This window comes from Bidens hawaiensis, unplaced genomic scaffold, assembly GCF_021521415.1.
Source record: "Bidens hawaiensis isolate Kalapana, Puna unplaced genomic scaffold, B.hawaiensis_p1.1 tig00004774_1, whole genome shotgun sequence".
NCBI lineage: Eukaryota > Viridiplantae > Streptophyta > Magnoliopsida > Asterales > Asteraceae > Bidens > Bidens hawaiensis.
Genome location: NW_027491298.1, coordinates 847,041 through 869,260, shown reverse-complemented (window position 1 = coordinate 869,260; position 22,220 = coordinate 847,041).

Sequence of the window (22,220 nt, the reverse complement as noted above, 5' to 3'; positions counted from 1 at the left end):
GTTGCTTTTAATTAACTTATTAAAATTTGTAATGTCTAAACTCTGATGTCCGAGCAGTACTTTTTATGTGGTTTCATATACTTTGACGCAGTTCACACCCAAAACCGCGTCTAAAAAGGTTTCTTAATATCCACAAAAAGTCTGTTGTGTAAAAAAAAAAACCATGCCTAAAGCTATAAAACCACGTCAAATAATATGATGCCTATTTTTAGCCAGGATTTTGTATAAACCACGTCTAAAACTCTCATTTTTAATTAACAATAATGACACCATGTAGTAATTAAAGCTGTAAATTTACCAACCATTCATACAGCCGTCATCTTCTCCTTCCTCTAAGCACCTGCGAAAGATTTTCCAAACAGGCCAACCCATATCATTTGAGCCTTCCAAATGTTAAATTTGACCAATAAAAAGTCAAACTAGACCATATTCTACAAATTACACTTGTTTACATTGCAACTGCCAAAGATTTTCCACTTTCTTAGATTTTCCAAAAGGGCAAGAAATTTTTCTTTTAGTCGTTTCACGAGTGCAGGCGTTCGGTTTTCAAGTTTCACGCGTATAGTGCTCGGTAACGCATTTCGCGCATAGTGGGGCTTGAAAACGCATTTCACACGTGTCGGGCTTGGTAATGCGTTTGGCGTGTATCGACGTCTGTACAAGTGCCCAATTTAACATCAGTCTTTTAGTCCATCTATTCAAATTAGTCATACTATTATCACTTGTTAAATATTAAGTTCATGATATAAAATACTATGAATACATGACGTGTCAAATTGATCAATATAAATTTGAAACATTACTATGTTTCATTAATCTATACATCAATTAACATTACCTTAAAGGGATTAGTATTGTTTGAGTATGTATATGGCCTTCATGTGGCAGGTCAAATACACTTGGCAAGTTGGCATGTACTTATTCGTTTCGCATTAAAGGCTAGTCTTTGGAGTGCTTAAATGCATTTAGACCCTTCGAAATTTCAAGAAATTGATGTAAGATTTATGTTGTGTACAACATGATTATAGAACTCAATCTGAATGAACTTGTAATATTTGAAATGTTCTAGATCATGAGATGTTTCAGAATCTGGAAACTAGATACGAAAACTAGACCGAGACTCTGGAAGATACCTCGTTAACACGTTTAACTAGTTATGAGAACATCAAACTATAAAACTATCACAAATGAATTGACCATAGAGTCATACTTTTAACAAAGTGTGTATTCTATATATGGTTGAAACGTTGTAGCAATCAACTCCAGTACATGTCATGATTCACACACCCCAACACGGTTTTTGAAATATTCTCGCGCAGTATTGTTCGCCATAAGGCATAATGACACGTTTAGAGAATTTACGCATGGGGTTTCCAAACATATTCAAATACTCATCTCTCATGGTTTATGAAAATATGATTAGAACTTTAAAAATATATTTATAAGGAGGTTGAGTTTGAGATTTTTACATTTTTTGGATTTTAATTTTATTTTTTATATCTTACAAACGTGACTGCTCAACATCAACAGACCATATGGTGACTTCCATACTCAGTAAAACTTATGCATGTGCGAGGTCAAAATTTGAGACACCGCACCTGGCAATCTGATGTTTGTTGAAAATATCTGAATAGGTTTGTTGGATGTTTAATGTTTTTTTAATTGTTTTGTATTTCTTACATGTAATACGATTGGATTGGTATGGTAGTTAAAGAGTTAATGGGCTTATGCGTGAAGTCATAGAGTTGGGCTTGATGTTGGGCTACTTTGCTCCCAAATTGCCTCATTGGAAGTAGAGGTGTACAAAATTGTTTTTTTTTTCCAAATTGGCTCAGTTTTTTAACAGAACCGATTAGGGGTTTTCTTGGTCAAAAACAGGTTGACTCAAACCGATTCACTTTAGAAACCGGTCTAACCCAAACTGGTTCGGTTTAGAAATCGGTTTAAGCGTAGAACTTTGGTTCGGTTTAAAACCGCTTTGAGGTAATTTGGTTGAGTTTTAAAGCCGGTTTGATTGTGAAATGAGCGAACGGTATACGAACCGGCAGTCTGGTTAGGGTTTGAAACTGGTTTGGCTGAAACCGCTTTTAGATATGAGCCGGTCCAGTTTGGTTTCCGGTTAACCGGATTCTTACACATCTACTAGAACTCATGAATATTTGGGTGTTATGGAGTTCTCAAAAGCATCATTGTAACACCGTGAAAATGCCCCATTTAATTTTGGGCCAAAAATGTAAATTTTAGACGTCAAAGGAGTAAAAATGCCTAGTCTGAAAGTAGGAAGACTAAAAATGAAAATTCGGAAACTTTATGTATCTTCGCGTATCGCGAAGATGCAAAGCTGAACATCTTCGCGTATCACGAAGTTGCTGGCACACATTTCGAAGCTTATCCAAGGACGTGGCGACACGTGGCAGCACGGGATTGACATGCAAAACTGCGGCGCCGTACGTGCAACTTCGTGTATCGCGAACTGCCATAGTCTGCATCTTCGCGATACGCGAAGATGCACAATCGTGGCTATAAATAGGCAGCTATGGGTTCAGCCCCATTCATCTTATTTTCACACTCATTTCACACACATAACCTAGGGAATCGTGCCAAGGGTGTTCCGGGGTTTCGAAGGTTGTTCTCGCGAAGAAACGGGGTGTTGTTATGATGCTAAACGAGTTGCTGATCTCGTAAACGAAGCACGAGTTGAACTGCTGCTGATTTTCTTAGTTCTTAGTACCGTCTAGCCGACTAAGGTAGGATTATGGTTAAGTTATTTTGTTATATAGTTATTAGAACCTAGTTAAGGATATAGTCGTTAAAACTGTAACTGTTTTCCAAATAATGTTTTATAAAGTAAAGATGTTACTTCCACGTGAAGTAATGATATTAAAACTATTATTTTGACGGGCATGTAGTAACTGGAAGGGGAATATCATTAGTAGACTCTTCTTGCCTAAGGGCAATTCGTACAAATCCCAATCAACCGCGGGACCCGTTTGCTTACCTAGAGAAGTTTGACAACGTGATATCCTTTATTAGGCCAAAGCGTGCTATTCCAAACGTCATATGTAAATCCAAAGTATTTTCATAAACGACTATAACTATACTAAGGTTAGGTCAGACCTAAGAGTCTGCTGAACTGAATCAGACTTCAAGTCTGCTGATCAGACCTCGAGTCTACCGAACTGAAACAGACATAAAGTCTACTGAATGATTAAGATATACCAACTAGGTATGTATTCATGCCTATTACAACTATAGGATGATAAGCATACTGAGGAGTGAAGTTCTGGTATCACCACACTGATAATATAAGGTGAACACGTTAACCGTTTATGTTCTGAACTGATTTTACTCTTGTAATAGATATGTTGTTTATTACAAAGAGTCTGATAAATGATTACATGATATTATTTATCTAAAACCCTTATAATACAATATAGATAATAAAAAGCAACTCACACCAAATGCACATGTGTCTGGATCCAAACATAACTGATAATTGGCATACAAAACCAAGTCAGTCATAACCAGTTCTCCAACAGGGTCACATAGCCTAGGGGAAGGTTATCTCCGAACAGGGGCTATGTACTCGGGGAACCTTTGAATTGTGTGTGTAGGGCAGTGGTACAAATCCCGGGAATGACAGACATTCCTACTGAGTTTGTGAACAGAAAACTATGATTGTATTTAGCGACTGTTATAAACTGTTTTATCGAGTCAACGTTTTACCAGCATATAGCTGACGTGTTTTTCCCACCCATGCAGGTAACTAGATGCTAGTATAAGTATACAAGGATTGGAGTCATTAGAAAATCGCTCAGGATGGATCGATTTTGATAAATATAAATCCTTGTAATATTAATATCACTATTTTGTAAAACTGAAACTCGGGTATTAAATTTCCGAGTAATTTTGATATTGTAAATTAATATTTTGATATTTTAAGACTTCCGCTAAAATAAATCCGCTACTCTGATATATTTACAAAACCAGATACCAGCCCGGGACGTCGCACCCAGGCCCTGAGTCTGGGTGTGACAGGTTGGTATTAAAGCCATTTGTTTCAGCGAATTAGGTATTAACATGATTAGTACCTAAGATTTAACCAAATATTTGATAAGTAGGGATAAGATATTAATTGTAGTCTACCTATCCCTAAGTTTATATATATGCAGATGTCGTATACAAATTATTACGGAAAAAAACGTCAGGTCGCAAGGAGGTCAAATCCTACCCCCAATGCCGAGCCGTCTGATGAGGCCAGCACAAATTTTGGTCCCAAATGGCCAACTGTATTGGTGAATCCAACTGAACCGGTGTACATAAACATGGCTGATCTGAATAATTATAATAACCTAATGAATCCAAATCTGATGAATCAGATGAATCCTGTTGATCACACCGATCCCTATGTGGCTTATGGAAGCCAACTACCGTATGCTCCAAGTAGCCCTGAAATGCCTATAGAGATATCGAGTGATACCTCTGAGAGCATTCCACAATACTACCCATATGATGTACCAACTTACCATCTTTCTGACGAGGTGGAAGTTCAAAGTGGAATAAAACATGAGACAAGTACTGAATCATCAAGTTGGATGGACTGCCATTCCAACCAGACTTTGTGGCATTTTGGATCACCGCCACCAGGTGCCCAAACATAGCAAGACCAAGTCAAGGACCGATTCATTACTCTGAGGTTCCTGGTTTCCCACGATACCAAGGTCCTATGCCAACTGAATCTGAACAAGCAAATGAGATCCGAGAGACATCCCGTTTAGTCGTGGAATTCTATACTACAAATATTCTCGATAAGGAAATGCATGCTTATGTAGCAAATCTTCATTTGTACCCAAGGGAAACAACTTATCTTTTTCCTTCCGCATCCGCACCTGTAGGGTATCCTAATCAACACAGTGCGGTAATGGATGAACTAAGGAATGAAAGGATTAAAAAGAAAAAGATAGGCGATAAAATCATTAAAAAGTGTGACAAGATGAAGAGTCTTGTTAAGAAATGGGCTAAAGAGTAGGATTATATACATGTTGTTGTTGTTGTAGCACGTTTTACTTATGTAATGTGTTTATAAAAAGCAATAAAAAGACTGTGTACTGTGTTTTGAATCTGTGCATTTCATTGATTTACAAAATGTTTGAACAAAGAAATGTAAGTCAAGGAGTCAAGCTGACAAAGGCAAACTCCTGAAAACAATAATAAATCAATCCCGGAAGAATATATTGGAGGCATTCGTGAAATGATAAAAGAAACAGTTTCTCCGTTACTCAAGGAAGCTGTAACTCCTCTAATAAAAATAGTTCAAGATCACACCGCAAATTCAAAAATCTTGGCCAAAACAAAGTCAAAATCAGTAAAACAACCAAGTCAAAGTGTGTCTATGTACTCTAAAAGAAAAGAAACAAGCAAAGATGATAAAACAAAGGAATCGAAAGATAAAGGCTACGAGAGCTCCACTACTGAATATGAACCAAGTCAAACAAAGAAAAGAAAGGTTAATACGAGTTGTACATTCAAAGATTTTCAAGTGTACAAACCGAAGGAATTCTATGGAGAAAAGGGTGCGATTGTTACACTACGATGGCTCGAGGAAATGGAGTCTATCGTTATTATCAGCAAATGTACTAGAGAGGAAAGTATCTAGTATTCATCCTAGATGTTCAAGGGAGAAGCACTGGAATGGTGAAATACTTTAATTGAGGTGAAAGGCAGGAGGAATTTGTATAACCTGGAATGGAAGACTTTTAAAGAGTTGATTAAACAGAAATTCTGCCCTGTTCACGAAATTGATCAAATCCAAACAAAGCTTTGGAATCACAAGGTTATTGGAACGAATCTCAAAGATTATAATACCAAGTTTCTTGAGTACTACAGGCTTGTTCCACATCTTGTTACTCCCGAATATAACAAGGTGACTCGGTACATTTATGGTCTGCCCAAGGAGATTCGTGATCATGTGAGATCACACATGCCTGCAATGACCGAGTATGCTATTGAACTTGTTGGATATTTGATGGAGAGTATGATTAGGAATAAAGAGGAAGAAATAAAGGTTGTGGTGGAAAGGAAGAGAGAGAATGATGGTAAGAAGAGGTTTGAAAAAGGTAGAGAAGGATCAAGTGTGTTTAATCGGCCATTGTATAAGAATTGTGGGAAAAGGCATGATGGTAGGTGTTTGAAGCCTACTCCCAAGGTTGATGTTCGTAAGTTTGATCCATATTCGACTTGCAATTTCTGTAAGCGGCCAGGACATAAAGAGGAGGATTGTAGGAAGAAGTTGATTGTATGTTTTGATTATGGAGAGAGGGGACACTTCAGTGCTGAATGCACGAAAAAGAAACCGGTAGCTGGAGGCGCCAGTGGAAGTGGTGCCAGAAATGATGGTAAGAAAGGGAACGCCCGCGCGTTTATGCTGAACACTCAAAAGGCGGGTGAATTGTCAGATGGGATTACTGGTACGTTTCCTATTAATAATGTTTATGCTAGAGTATTGTTTGATTCTGGAGCTAATCAGAGTTTCATAGATTGTAAGTTTTGTGGTCTATTGAATGAACATCTAACTAAACTAAATAATCAATATGAAGTAGAAACGGCTAATGGGAATTTAATTCGTATATCTGAAATATTTAATAGTTGTATTTCCTTAGCTGGATTTGATGTAATATTAGGAATGGATTGGCTAGCTGCCAACCAAGCCCATATATTATGCAATGAGAAAGCCATTGAAATACTGACTTCAAATAGGAAGATTATTCGTATAGCTGGTGATAAGGAATCTGGTAGGATTGGAATCATATCGAAAATCAAGGCAAGTCACTGTTTAGGTAAAGGTTACTTAGCATTCATGGCGTACGTTACTAAGGAACCTGAATCTAAGAAGATGGACGAAGTACCGATTGTTTTTGAATTTAAGGACGTATTTCCTGATGAATTACCTGGAATCCCACCTGACCGGGAAGTTGAGTTCAGGATAGACTTAATTCCAGGAACAGCTCCAATTGCTAAATCTCCCTACAGGCTAGCACCAACCGAAATGAAGGAACTCAAGAAGCAATTAGATGAGTTATTAGAGAAGGGATTCATAAGACCGAGTTCTTCACCGTGGGGAGCACCAATATTATTTGTTAAAAAGAAAGATAGATCAATGAGAATGTGCATCGATTATCGCGAGCTGAATAAAGTTACAATCAAGAATCGATATCCACTCCCAAGAATAGATGATTTATTTGATCAACTACAAGGGGCAAGTTGTTTTTCCAAGATCGATTTAAGATCCGGGTACCATCAACTGATGGTTCAAGAAGATGATATATCAAAGACTACATTCAGAACCAAATACAGACATTATGAGTTTACTATTATGCCATTTGGACTCACTAATGCTCCGGAAAATTTTATGGATATGATGAACCGAGTCTGTAAACCATATTTAGATAAGTTTGTTATTGTTTTCATTGATGACATACTTATCCATTCAAGACAAAGGAAGATCATCAAACTCATCTAAGAACTATACTGGAAACGTTGAGAAAAGAAAAACTATATGCAAAATTCTCGAAGTGTGAATTTTGGATATCTGAAATACGATTTCTTGGACACATTGTGAATGAAAAGGGTATTCAAGTAGATCCAGTAAAGATTGAAGCTATTACTAAATGGGAGAACCCCAAGACCCCGACCCAAGTTAGAAGTTTTCTAGGGTTAGCTGGTTATTACAGAAGGTTTATCCAAAATTTCTCAAGGATAGCGGTTCCATTAACTTCACTTACTCGAAAGTCTGTTAAATTTGAATGGGGACGAAAACAAGAAGAAGCGTTTGAAACCCTCAAGCAGAAACTAACAAATACACCTATCTTAGCCTTACCCGAAGGTCAAGATAATTTTACCGTATACTGTGATGCTTCACACACAGGTATGGGGTGCGTTTTGATGCAAGACAAGAAAGTGATTGCTTATGCTTCTAGACAACTGAAAATTCATGAGAAAAATTACACCACTCATGATCTCGAGTTAGGAGCTATAATTTTCGCATTGAAATTATGGCGACACTACTTGTATGGTGTAAAGTGTACTATTTATACTAATCATAAGAGTTTGAAGCACATATTTGATTAGAAAGAGTTGAATATGAGACAAAGGCGATGGATGGAGACACTAAATGATTATGACTGTGAAATCGTTTACCATAAAGGAAAAGCCAATGTTGTGGCTGATGCTTTAAGCAGAAAGGAACACGATAAGCCGAAAAGAGTTTGAGCATTGAGGCTAGAACTTAAGATTGATCTATTAATCGAAATTAAAAGAAGCTCAGACGTCGGCACTAGAAGAAAATAACATAAAAGCTGAAAAAGAAAATGGTACAATAGCTCAACTAGTTAAAGGTGATGATGAAATACTCTGGTTAGGAAAAAGATCTGGGTACCGATGGTTAGGAGCTTACGAGAGAAAATTTTGGAAGAAGCTTACAAATCAAAGTATATGATGCATCCGGGAAGTGACAAGATGTATCATAATCTTAAGGACGATTACTGGTGGATCAGGATGAAGAAAGAAATTGCCTTGTATGTGGCTAAGTGTTTAACATGTTCAAAGGTTAAGGCTGAAAATCAGAAGCCGTTAGGTTTATTGCAACAACCTGAGATCCCGATATGGAAATGGGATATGATTACTATGGATTTTATAATGAAGTTGCCAAGGACTTCCCGAAAAATGATGCTATTTGGGTTATTGTTGATAGACAGACCAAATCTACTCATTTCATTCCCATTCAAGAAACGTTTAGTATGGATAAGTTGGCACAGTTGTATGTGGACAATATCGTATCATTGCACGGCGTGCCATTATCTGTTATCTCTGATCGAGAAAGTGGTTTCACCTCCAACTTTTGGAGAAGTTTTCAAAAGGCGATGGGTACATGTTTGAATTTAAGTACTACTTATCACCCACAAACCGACGGACAAAGTGAGAGAACGATTCAAACATTAGAAGATATGTTTCGCGCTTGCGTTATAGACTTAGGTGGTAGTTGGGTTACTCACCTAGCATTAATGGAATTTTCATACAACAACAGTTATCACACAAGTATACAAATGGAACCATGTGAAGCATTATACGAACGGAAGTGTTGAACGCCCGTATGCTGGTTTAAAATCGATGATAACCAATTGTCAGGTCCCCAAATTGTTCAACGAACAACTGATCAAGTTATTCAAATCTGAGAGAGATTGAAAGCAGCACGGGATAGACAAAAAAGTTATGCTGATGTAAAACGAAAACCATTAGAATTTAAAGAAGGATATAAAGTGTTGCTGAAAGTATCACCTTGGAAAGGTGTTGTTCGCTTTGGAAAGAAAGGAAAGTTGAGTCCAAGATTTATTGGACCATTCAAGATTATTGAAAGAATAGGTCATGTAGCCTATCGTTTGGAATTACCCGAAGAGATGCAAGGAATCCACGATGTGTTTCATGTATCGAATCTACGAAAATGTTTAGCTGACGAGACACTCACAATGCCTTTGAAAGATGTACAAGTAAATGAAAAACTTAAGTTCATAGAAGAACCGATTCAAATCGAGGATAGTCAAACTAAGTTCCTAAAGCGTAAGAGATTGAAATTGGTAAAAGTTAGATGGAATTCCCGACGAGGTCCGGAATTTACTTGGGAACTTGAGTCCAAAATGAAATGAAAATATCCACATCTTTTCACATAAATCTCGAGGACGAGATTTTTCTAAAGGTAAGGAGGATGTAACACCGTGAAAATGACCCATCTAATTTTGGGCCAAAAATGTAAATTTTAGAAGTCAAAGGGGTAAAAATGCCCAGTCTGAAAGTAGGAGGACTGAAAATGAAAATTCTGAAACTTTATGCGTATCGCGAAGATGCAAAGCTGAACATCTTCGCGTATCGCGAAGTTGCTGGCACACATTTCGAAGCTTGTCTAGTAACGTGGCAACACGTGGCAACACGTGGCAGAAAGGGATTGACATGCAAAATTGCGGTGTCGTACGTGCAACTTCACGTACCGCGAACTGCCACAGCCTGCATCTTCGCGATACGCGTAGATGCACAAATCGTGGTTATAAATAGGCAGCTACAAGTTCAGCCCCATTCATCCCATTTTCACACTCATTTCGCACACATAACCTAGGGAATCGTGCCTTTTATCACCACACTGATAATATAAGGTGAACACGTTAACCTTTTATGGTCTGAACTGATTTTACTCTTGTAATATACAGGTAGTTTATTACAAAGAGTCTGATAAATTTTTACATGAGATTATTTCTCTAAAACCGTTATAATACAATATAGATAATTAAAAGCAACTCAGACCAAATACACATGTGCCTAGATCAAAACATAACTGATAATTGGCATACAAAACCAAGTCAGTCATAACCAGTTCTCCAACAAGGTCACATAGCCTAGCGGAAGGTTATCTCCAAACAGGGGCTATGTACTCGTGGAACCTTTGAATTGTGTGTGTAGGGCAGTGGTACAAATCCCGGGAATGACAGGCATTCCTGCTTAGTTTGTGAACAGAAAACTATAATTGTATTTAACGACTGTTATAAACTGTTTTATCGAGTCAACGTTTCACCAGCATATAGCTGACGTATTTTTCCCACCCATGCAGGTAACTAGATGCTAGTACAAGTATACAAGGATTGGAGTAATGATCGCCAGGATGGCTCGATTTTGATAAATATAAATCCTTGTAATATTAATATCACTGTTTTGTAAAACTGAAACTCGGGTATTAAATTTCCGAGTAATTTTGATAATGTAAATTAATATTTTAATATTTTAAGACTTCCGCTAAAATAAACCCACTATGTTGATATATTTACAAAACAGATACCAACCCGGGACGTTGCACCCAGGCCCTGAGTCGGAGTGTGACAATCATCTTCTTTGATCGATGGATAAGTCTTCCAAAAAAATTAACATCAAGTCTAATTATGTGTATATAGATCTCAAAATGAGCTGAACTTGAGAGATACTAACTTAATCAGCCCACAATCCCATTCACTATTTTTCCTATATCACAAATAAACTAAAATTTTCAGTCAAAACCCTCACGGTTAATAAATAAAAGTTGTGAGATTTGAATGATTTAAAACGAAATCGAATGATACCTGAAGAGAGGCCAAGAGAATAGATGATGAACAAATGATTTCGAGGTACCAATTGAAGATGATTATCTCGTCATTACAGACTGAAGATGATGAACCGATGATTTTAGGTACCAATTGAAGATGTCCAACTCGATGTCCGCTTTAACGAATAAAATTAATAGAATGGGTTTCTAAAATCCCCAAATCAAATAATCATTTAAAAAATAAATGAGTCGAACTACTTTTTTAACAAAACTAATCGAATCAAACTATTTTTTTAATAAAAATAAACAAACTGAACCACATTTTTTTAACAAAAAGGAACAAACCGAACCATTTTTTAACAAAAATAAATGAATCAAACCACTTTTTTAGTAAAAATAAAAGAACCGAACAACTTTTGTTAACAAAATAGTTCAGTTCGTTTACTTTTTTGTTAAAAAAAAAGTGGTTCGTCTCATTTATTTTTTGCCACAAGGTTAACTAAATGAGAATTAAAAAAATTATTATTTTATCTCTGACTTAATGGAAAAAACAAATGATGTTAACAAAAAGTACTAAAATAGCATGATTTTGGAAACGTTAGGAGTTAATTTGCAAGACATTTAAAAAATATATTAAAGTTGCGTAGTGTTCAAAATTCAGGTTTGAAAATGACACTTAAGTCAATAATGAATAAAATACACATCTATATCTATCTATACTCTATACTCTTTAATAAAAAGCTACAAATTTTGTTACTTGTCACTCCCACATTAAAACTCATCATTTTTAACAAATTTATAATAGTAAAATAATATTTACCATTCTTAAAATTTATGTTTCAAAATTTATTAATTTAATATCTACTTCCTATTTTTTTTCAAATATTTGATATTTATAATATCTTTTACTTATAAAATATTCTAAAGACTATTTTACAACGACTACGTATTAATAGTGTTTAATATGTTTATTGTTTCTTGTATATCGATTATTTATTAAATATTGTATTTTTACGATCTACCCGTATAATAGACGGGTCTCAAACTAGTTATGTTATATAACTCAATTGACAAAATGGTATGGGTGTTTGGCCTAGCTTTTATTTTTTGGCTTATACTTATATTTTAAAGTAGCTTATAGCTTATTTTCTATTATTTGATAAGCTATTTTAAGTGTTTCAATTAGCTTGTATTTTACAAGTTGATAATTAGTTGTTAAATCCATCATTCTTAATTTTGTTAGTAATAAGTTGCTTCAATAATTATTAATTCATCATCATTTGACGACAAATGAGTAATTTACACCCTTACACATATAAGTTTCTTCAAATAAGCTAAAAACCATCTTCAAATAAGCTTCTTTAAATTAGCTTATATAAGCTTATAAGCATAAACTTAAAAGGCTAAAACAAACACTAAGTTAAGCTTATTTGGTTAAAAAAAAAAAGCTATAAGCCTTATTAAAAAGCTAGGCCAAACACCCCCTAAGAATTAGAAGTAATGTAGGCTTGACACATAAGTTTCAACATTTTATTTTATTAAAATATAGTAAGATAAGACAAGATTTGTACTTTTTTTCTAAATACTAAATACTTATGAGAAAATCTCGACGTGTCACTGAAGCACAACTTCAGGTTTCTTTGATGTTGAAGTATAACAACCAATTTGTCTTTTCTTTCCAAATATCCTTGTCGTACTTAAATAAAATCCCTGATATCCCGCCGGGGACCTTTGATCCATCGTCTTCTTGATTTGAAACTTTTAACAGCCAAACTGTTATTTAAAGTCACCTCAAGTAGGGATCAAACTCCCAACCTCCTTTTTAAAAGTCTACCACATTTGTCACCACATCAAATGGTGTGTGGTTTTTAACAGTTATGTTTACACTCTTGCATTTGCATGTCCCTTAACCTGGAAAAAGGTATTTTGTTTGTGACAATTACTACTGTTGAAATAGATTTTTTTTTCTCTTTTCTCCAATTTTAAATAGGAAACTAAACGTTAAATTTGTTAGTGATATCTATTTTTTTCTTCAAATTTATTATATAAACAAGAAGTTCTCGATTTTAGAAAGAAAACTAAACGTTAATTGTTAAGAAATGCATCATGGAATTTTATATTAAAATCAAAAGTACACTATTTTATTGTTAGACTACTCCCATTGGGAGTTAAAATCTTGGTCGTTCGGCTGTATTATCTTAGGTGGAATTCAAAAGAAAACAAAAGGTAGCTTAGGTGGAATATATGTTGCTCGACCCGGTTGGTACACCGACTCAAAGTCGGTTGTGAGAAAATGAGCACAGTACACCATGTGATACTTTTCTTTTATTTTATTTTGGTTAATTTGCCACTTCTCCACTCATATTTGGATGAAACTGATTCTATACTTATTCAACGATATATATAGCTTACACTAAATACTCATTAAGTTTTTGGAAAATATTTAAGATTTGTTGGGAAAAGTTAAATGCTCTATATACTCTATACTTATTCAATACTTAATTCAACTATATATATAATCATTTAAAATATTTATCATTGCCTGATTAATAAAAATATTATATAAAAAAATAGAACCTATTACTTTTTAATACATTAAATCTAATCATAATATATATTTATATATTAAAAAAAGACAGAATTACAAATTTTGTCCTTTAAAAAAAGCCAAATTACGGTTCGTGTCCTTTTCTTACTTTCTTTGCAGGCGGTGTACTTTAAACATTTTTTTTCTACACGTTATATCCTTTACGCTAACTGGGTTAGAAAAACGCAGTTAAGTATGACATGTGCCAGACATGTGATGGGCATAATTGTAATTCTAATATGTCTTTAAATTTAAAAAAAAAGAAAAGAATATATATATATATATATATATATATATATATATATAATAATTCTAATGTCTGCAACTTTGCAACTTCACCCTCACCTTCTTCTTTTTAGTTCTAAACAACCATCACCACACCATTACCATCGCACCACCGACGCAACGCCACACCACCACAAAAAAAAACCCTTTAATTACTAACCTCAACAGATAAAGTGTCGTGAGGATGGTGGTGTTGGTGGAGTGTGGTGGCGACGGTTGTGGGTTACGGTAGTGGTGGTGGATTTGGGTGGATTAGGGTTACGAATTTGGGTGGGTTATGATGCGGCGATTAGAAATTCCGAAGATTAGGGTTATGATGGGTGGGTTACGAATTTGGTGCTGGTGGGTGGCTGGAGGGGGTTATGATGCAGCGATTAGGGTTACGGATTTGGGTGGGTTACGGCCGGTTACGCTAGGGTTCAGTTGTTGCTTGCTTAAAATTGGGGAAATCGGAGGTGATGGTTCAGGTGACCATCAGAAATTCCGGCCACCTGAGCAACCTCTGCTGATTCTTCTTCAACCTCCGATTCACTGATCATAGGAGTGGTCGGAGCTGGAGCGGTGGTGGCGGAGCTGTGGTGGTGGCGAATAAGCAGTGACGGAGATGGAGCGGTGGTGGCGGAGCTGTGGTGGTGGCCGGAGTGGTTGGTGGCGGCGGTGTACGGAGCTGTGGTTGGTGGTCGCAGATCTGAAAAATCGAAATCGCAGATCTTAATTCAAGGCCGGAGTGGCTGGTGGCAGAGCTGTGGCGGCGTCTGCGTCATAGGAGTGGTCGGAGCTGGAGCTGTGGTGGTGGTGGTGATGGTGTTTGAGGATATCCATGGGCGGAGTGGTTGTGGTATGGTGATGGTGGTGGCGTAGAGAGAGAAATAAGAGAGAAAGGAGGGGAAGGTAAAGATCTGCAAAATGAAGAAGAAGAAGAAGTTGCAGGGTAGGCAAAAAGACCAATATGCCCTCACATGCACCTCACGTGAGGGGATTTAACTGACTTTTTCTAACCCAGTTAGCGTAAAGGACAAAACTTGTAGGAAAAAAAAGTTTAAAGTACACCGCCTGCAAGGAAAGTAAGAAAAGGACACGAACCGTAATTTGGCTTTTTTTAAAGGACAAAATTTGTAATTCTGTCTTAAAAAAATTGATTTGATTGGGTTGTTAATGTAAGTGAAAATTTTGATTTGGTTGGTTGTGTATGTGAAAGAGAGAGAAATTGTTTTTTTAATGAATAGTTGGGTTTGGTTGGGTTGGGTTGTGAATGGAAATAGTCTTATATGGTGCTATATTAAGCGATTATGCATGTTTTTATCTTTTCACTTTTCGGGTCCCTTTTGGATATGGATATAAATACAGATTTTTAGATTTTACACAGAGACATATATTTTTACTTTTCGGGTCCCCCTTTAGATTTTTAGTTGGAAGAACTGTGGCTTTTGTCTTTGTGATTTGACCAAATCTTCGGTTTTGTCCAATAGTTTTAAATTTGCGAATTTCGTCTGATAGTTTTGTTTTTATTTGTAACTAAACCTGACCCAGCTAACCCCGTTAACTATGGTCGTTAAACCCATCAGTGCGCCCCTCACGAGAGAGGCACTTTTGTCCTTTTTTCCCCCAAATAAACCCAGCCCTAATTCCCAAATCCCATTTTTATCGTTTTTCCTTCGTCTTCCACAAGTCCTACAGTCCTACACGAACAAACGAGGATTACGATTCATCTGTGGTGGCTTTTTCGATCATGGCACATTAGGTGAATGGGCCAAACTATTACACAACACAATTAAGGACAAAATTGACTGTCGCGTGAGGGACACACTGATGGGTTTAATGGCCAGAGTTAACTAGGTTAGTTGAGTCGGTTTAAGTACAAGTGAAAACATAACTATCAGACGAAAACCGCAAATTTAAAACTATTTGATTAAAACTGTAGATTTGGTCAAAGCATAAGAATAAAAAACCGCAGTTCTCTCTTTTTAGTTCTTTATAAGAACTTTAGTGATTTTAGTCGGTTTTGAATTTGATTCTTCAACTTTTTTTTGTTATTAGCTTTTGAAACCCCGTAGGAAACTTAATGAAAACCCGACTACACACGAAAAGATAATTCTATGTTGCTAAAAATCCGAGCACCAAGATGTGTACACGCTTTTGTAGTTAAGTTTAAAAATCATTTTGTGAGTTACTTTTATTTATTTTTTTACAAAGTACCGTGTTTGGATTAAAAAATTATCCTTTTAATCGATAATCATATAAGATATATTACAATTTTCACTTCTAAGTTATGTCCCAATTTTATTTTGTTTGTGCATATTTGAAATGACAATAATCTTTTAATTGTAGTAACTACTTGCAGTATACATGTTATATCTATGTCATCACGCCATGATAGTGTCGTTGAGTGGGAGACTCTTGTTATAAGATACCATGACGTTTCTTCTCTTTGTTGGAATAGGTGGTCTTGAAATACGGTAAATTTCGTTTCTTTATTTTAGTTTTATTTTGCTTTATATTGATAGTTAGAAATGCAATTGTTTTTCTTTGACATCGATAAATTATACCAGGAGATATAGCACGTGTATTACACGAGTGGTTAAAAAAATATAACAAAAGGTTAAATTTAATAATATACATAATAACATAACTTATGGATTCATAAAACTAAAATATAGCTCGTGTATTACACAGGTGGTTAAAAAAATATAACAAAAAGTTAAATTTAATAATATACATAATAACATACATTATGGATTTATAAAACTAAAATATAGTCCATGTATTAGACGGGTGATTAAAAAAATATAACAAAAACTTAAATTTGATAATATACATAATAACATACCTTATTGATTCATAAAACTAAAGAAAAATAAAATTTTATAATTCATAAATATCTAAAAATCTCATACAACATTTAAAGCTATATTTATAACTTTGTTACTAATTTTATAAATGATAATATCATTAGTTGACATCCTAGTTAGCTATTTTAGTTAAATGACATGTGGAAAAATTATTTTGTTTTAATCAGTGTTGTAAAAGTCGGATTCCAATGCCGACTAGTCGGTCCTTGGACCTTTACCTTGGAGACTTTTTTCAAGTCGGCCTGGATTACTCAGAGGCGGGCAAAGTCGGTCACGGATTAGTCGGGCTAGAAATTTCTAAAAGTCGGTAAAAAGTCGGCAAAAAGTTGGACAAAAAGTCGGGCTAGGCGGTCAAAAGTCGGACTATGTGGGCTAGGGTTCTCTAAAAGTCAGTTAAAAGTCATTCAAAACTTGCTGAGTCAGCTAGAATACCCCTTTGACGTGAATTATGCTTATTTTAACAAATATATAATGCCCAAAATTATTTTTCTATTATAGGTAGGTCCGCCTAGCGACTTTTGCAACATTAGTTTTAATAGTATAAATAGATTTGAAGAATCTATGGTTATACACACATAAATTGCGTCCCCGACTCTGTACGCCACTTAAATAGTGTGATGATATGTGATAATTAAACAACAAAGATAAAGATGGTACATAAAAATACATTTCAGCCCCACCTTTCTTGTGAGTTATGACAAAATAACTTTAGTGTCGCCAGAACTAAATGACACGGCGACGAACAGAAAGCGGATTTTCAAGGCAGCATGGTTGCTGCGCAAAAGAGGCCCAAAAGCAAAAGCAAGAGGCTGACAAAAACGATATTTTATCACAGACGATAAAGAAACTTACCGGTTTGTTCAAAGAAGCAAAGCGTCAACTGCATAATTTTTTTTTTGAGTTAATTTATCATTAAAATCAAAACGATTACAATAAAGTAGCAGGCAAACGGGGAACAAGCTGCGTCGCATCCCCCTTTTGAATAGCAAAACCAATTCTACTAAAAACAAAGCGTTGGGTCGTATGAGACGACAAAGTACCATGAACGACACGCTGAACCCTGTTTAGAAAATTCACGGCCTCCGGGGCCAGAGACCCAAATGTATCAAAAGCAAAAGGAAGAAAGACGTGTTGATTTTCTAAACAGGGTTTCTCGTGTTTGGCAACTTTGCGCGATTCGGCATTCAACGCAGCCTGACCCACAACAAATCCGCGGTCCCTGAGCCCGACAAGAGGAGACACTCCTGTAAGGTCCACACAAGCGTGTTCCTACCCTGCCTACCCAAACACAAGAATATCAGCTGGTCGTAACGTGAACCTCCCTTCGAGCGGATCTGTAAGAAAGTTAACTGGGGCCTCCTTTTTTGCATAATTATGTGAAGAAATAAAATCATGCTCACGGGTCTTGAACTTATCAGGATCTTAAGCGGTGATGGTCACGCATTTAGAAGATTTTATACAAGCGACTAGTTCAAAATTTATGATCATAATAACATTTTAATATATATTTCATAATTTAGAAAATTACCTACAACTAAATACGACTATGCGTTCTTTCATATTCTAATAAAAAAAATCACCTGGATCAGTTTTTAGTATATTCTCTCAACTTTAAAAATATACGCAGTCAATGAATCAATGCATGTATGTTAGTACGTATAATTGGTTAGACTAGAATACTAGATCTCTTTTAATAAGCACTTACTAGAATCCCACGGGTTGTGATGATATTATCTTAGGGAATATAGGTATTGTTGCTTAGAAAAGATATTAATTTATTATATATATATATATATATGACCCAATTACAAATTTTGTCCTTTAAAAAAAGCCAAATTACGGTTCGTGTCCTTTCCTTGCAGGCGGTGTCCTTTAAACTTTTTTTTTCTACACGTTATGTCCTTTACGCTAACTGGGTTAGAAAAACTCAGTTAAATGCCCTCACGTGAGACGCATGTGAGGGCATTTTTGTCTTTTTGCCTACCCTGCAACAACAACTTCTTCTTCTTCTGCTGTTTCTATACCTTCACTAACATCATCACCTGCCATCACCCTTCCTCAACCACCACCCAACCTTAACCATCACCTGCCACAATCGAATCTAGCACCACCCTCCCATCTCCGATTAACCACCACCGGTATGCATCGTGACCACCACTGATTCTGCCACCATCGTCGAAATCCATCTTAATTCCAACCACAACCATAGCCGGCCACTTCTGACTTCCGACGACAACTACCTACCACCACTGCTTCCGTTAACAACTTACGAGTAAGTCCAATTTGGGGATTTAAGGGTTACATGTTAATTTTGGGGAATTTTGGGGATTAATTTTGGGTCGGGTTTCTGTTTGGAAACCCTAGGTGACGGTGGTTGGTAGCGGCGGTGTTCTGGTGGCCGTGAAAACCCCAACTGATTCTGCCACCATCGTCGAAATCCATCTTAATTCCAACCACAACCATAGCCGGCCACTTCTGACTTCCGACGACAACTACCTACCACCACTGCTTCCGTTAACAACTTACGAGTAAGTCCAATTTGGGGATTTAAGGGTTACATGTTAATTTTGGGGAATTTTGGGGATTAATTTTGGGTCGGGTTTCTGTTTGGAAACCCTAGGTGACGGTGGTTGGTAGCGGCGGTGTTCTGGTGGCCGTGAAAACCCCAAATGATTCTGCCACCATCGTCGAAATCCATCTTAATTCCAACCACAACCATAGCCGGCCACTTCTGACTTCCGACGACAACTACCTACCACCACTGCTTCCGTTAACAACTTACGAGTAAGTCCAATTTGGGGATTTAAGGGTTACATGTTAATTTTGGGGAATTTTGGGGATTAATTTTGGGTCGGGTTTCTGTTTGGAAACCCTAGGTGACGGTGGTTGGTAGCGGCGGTGTTCTGGTGGCCGTGAAAACCCCAAATGATTCTGCCACCATCGTCGAAATCCATCTTAATTCCAACCACAACCATAGCCGGCCACTTCTGACTTCCGACGACAACTACCTACCACCACTGCTTCCGTTAACAACTTACGAGTAAGTCTAATTTTGGGATTTAAGGGTTACATGTTAATTTTGGGGAATTTTGGGGATTAATTTTGGGTCGGGTTTCTGTTTGGAAACCCTAGGTGACGGTGGTTGGCAGCGGCGGTGTTCTGGTGGCCGTGAAAACCCCAAATGATTCTGCCACCATCGTCGAAATCCATCTTAATTCCAACCACAACCATAGCCGGCCACTTCTGACTTCCGACGACAACTACCTACCACCACTGCTTCCGTTAACAACTTACGAGTAAGTCCAATTTGGGGATTTAAGGGTTACATGTTAATTTTGGGGAATTTTGGGGATTAATTTTGGGTCGGGTTTCTGTTTGGAAACCCTAGGTGACGGTGGTTGGTAGCTCCGGTGTTCTGGTGGCCGTGAATCAGTGGTGGTCACGATGCATACCGGTGGTGGTTAATCGGAGATGGGAGGGTGGTGCTAGATTCGATTGTGGCAGGTGATGGTTAAGGTTGGGTGGTGGTTGAGGAAGGGTGATGGCAGGTGATGATGTTAGTGAAGGTATAGAAACAGCAGAAGAAGAAGAAGTTGTTGTTGCAGGGTAGGCAAAAAGACAAAAATGCCCTCACATGCGTCTCACGTGAGGGCATTTAACTGAGTTTTTCTAACCCAGTTAGCGTAAAGGACATAACGTGTAGAAAAAAAAAGTTTAAAGGACACCGCCTGCAAGGAAACTTAGAAAAGGACACGAACCGATTTTTGGCTTTTTTTAAAGGACAAAATTTGTAATTCTGTCTATATATATATATATATATATATGGCTGGGATCCAATGAAAACTTCTCTTAAAGAGAAAACTTAAAAACTCCAAAAACCACTTAAAAACTATTTTTTAACTTTTTTTTTAAAATTATTTTTGAAGTTTCTGTTTTTTACATTATTCTTATATTTTGTTATAGGTTTCATAAAAAAAAAAACAACTTGTCGGTAGCCTCGTCGGTGTAGTGCACATGTGTAATGGTGTGCATTGTATGTATGCAAAAGTGTTTGTATTGCATAGTATACAACACTATTGCACATATTTGATACACACTATTGTATATATGCAATATAAGATTAATACGCATATCAATTACACATTAGTACGTATGTGTAATACAACATTAACACACATGTGCACTACATCGACTTTTATTTTATTATTATTTTTTTTCATATAATACAACACTACTATACATATACAATACACAAATATTGAATATATACAACTAAACACTATTGAACTTAAAAATACATAGTAATACACATGTGTAATACAACGGTTTCGCACAGTAATACGTATGTGCATTACAGCGGTTTTTTTTAATTTTTTTTCCAGTGAAGGGGACCAAAATATAAGAATAATGGCAAAAACAAAAATTTGAAAATATTTTTTTATATTTAATTAAAAATAATTCTTTAGGAGTTTTTAAGTTTTCTCCCTAAAGATGAGTTTTCTCTTGATCCTCTCCCTATATATATATATAATGAAACCCCTAAAATCCTACGTGTCGCAATGTGGTCGCTCCCCCCTTTTATGGAAGCCTGATTTTTAAATGGATACCTCTTATTGACTTAACCCAAATTCATGGGTATGGGTCTTACCAAAACCAGATAGCTCTTAAACGGGTTATAACATCTCATTAAGTTAAAAATTAATCTTACCAATTATTTGATATGAAAATCCTATAAAATATGGATATACTACAATTTAATATCCAAATAAAAAAGAAAAATATACTATTTATAATTAATAAACAATTTTATAGTAAATAACATAAGAGGGTTATGGGTTACCAAATCCAGATAGCTTTTAAACGGGTTATAACATATCATTTATTTACGAAACACTCTTATCATCAAACTCTAAGTATATTATTAACTTTCTAACAATAAAGAAAATTAAAATCCAAAAATAAATATTAAAAAACGAAAAATGTAAAACAACCATTATCAGTTTGATTTATTTGTAAATGAAGGCTTCTCACGCATTTGACCCGAATTCACGGGTAAAGGTCTCACCAAACTCAGATAGCTCTTAAACGGTTTATACCATCTCATTATATTAAAAATTAATCTTATCAAATATTTGATATGAAAATCTTATAAAATAGGGATATTCTAAAATTTAATATCCTATTTTATTTAAAAAAAATATATTATTTATAATTAACAAACAATTTTATAATAAGAAACTAAACGGGTAATGTGTATCAACAAACCCAGATAGCTTTTAAATCGAATTATAACATTTCATTTATTTGTGAAACCATTTTGTCATCAAACCTCAAGTATATTAATTATTAACTTTCTTACAATAAATAAAATTAAAATTCATAT